The following is an 820-nucleotide window of genomic DNA, read 5'->3' as shown; positions in this document are numbered from 1 at the left end:
GAGTTGTCTGGGCAGCAGCTGCACAGGGACTTTATCTCATGAAGTGTGTCCTAGATCCCATCAACTTAAGCAACATCTTTCACTATCACTTACACACGCACATCCATTGTTACGGGGACTTTTTAACTAGAAAATCTCTCTCTCTCTCTCTCTCTCTCTCTCTCTCTCTCTGCAATTCTGCTAGTGCTTCTGTCCTCTTCTGTTCTCCTTTGTTCTCCTTCTCTCTCCTCAAACACCGACAATTTTATCAAGGGCCAGCAACATGGCGAGTATAATCAAATTGGCACATTAAAGGCTTTATGACTGAACCCACCACTTTTCAGTGCCGCTTCGAGCAGGCCCGACCAGATTTGCATTATTGACCTCGTGTCCCTATTGTGATGGTTCCCGCGTGCATCTGATTGGCTGGATTACTGTAGCCATTCCAGAGAAAATGGCCCTGTCCGTCAAGCTGGTGGAGCAGTGTATCACTCAGCCCTGTGCTGCTCAAGAGATTTCTCCGGTTCTCTTGATGGACAGGACCGGTGGGTTCACATCTCCCCTCGGCTAGGAACGGGATTTTCACGTAGGCGTGAAATCGTCACTGCTCTCGGCTTGATTTCGAGCCTCCCGGATGAGCGTTCGTTGGACTCCCCACCTCCCCTCTTCTGTCCTGATGGGGGCAAAATAAGGACATAATTTTGCTGCTCCGTCCCCTGCTGCAGAATGGAGGGACACGAGGGTGCAGTGATGGGCGGGTGGAGGCAGCCGGAGCGGGTGGGCGGAGACTATAAAATGAGGCCAGCGGAGGCCTTGAGATGTGAGAACACGGGAGATGATG

The sequence above is a fragment of the Brachyhypopomus gauderio genome, chromosome 8 (genome assembly GCF_052324685.1).
Source record: "Brachyhypopomus gauderio isolate BG-103 chromosome 8, BGAUD_0.2, whole genome shotgun sequence".
In the NCBI taxonomy this organism is placed as follows: domain Eukaryota; kingdom Metazoa; phylum Chordata; class Actinopteri; order Gymnotiformes; family Hypopomidae; genus Brachyhypopomus; species Brachyhypopomus gauderio.
The sequence above is the reverse complement of the archived record's forward strand: the minus strand, read 5'-3'. Positions refer to the sequence as shown.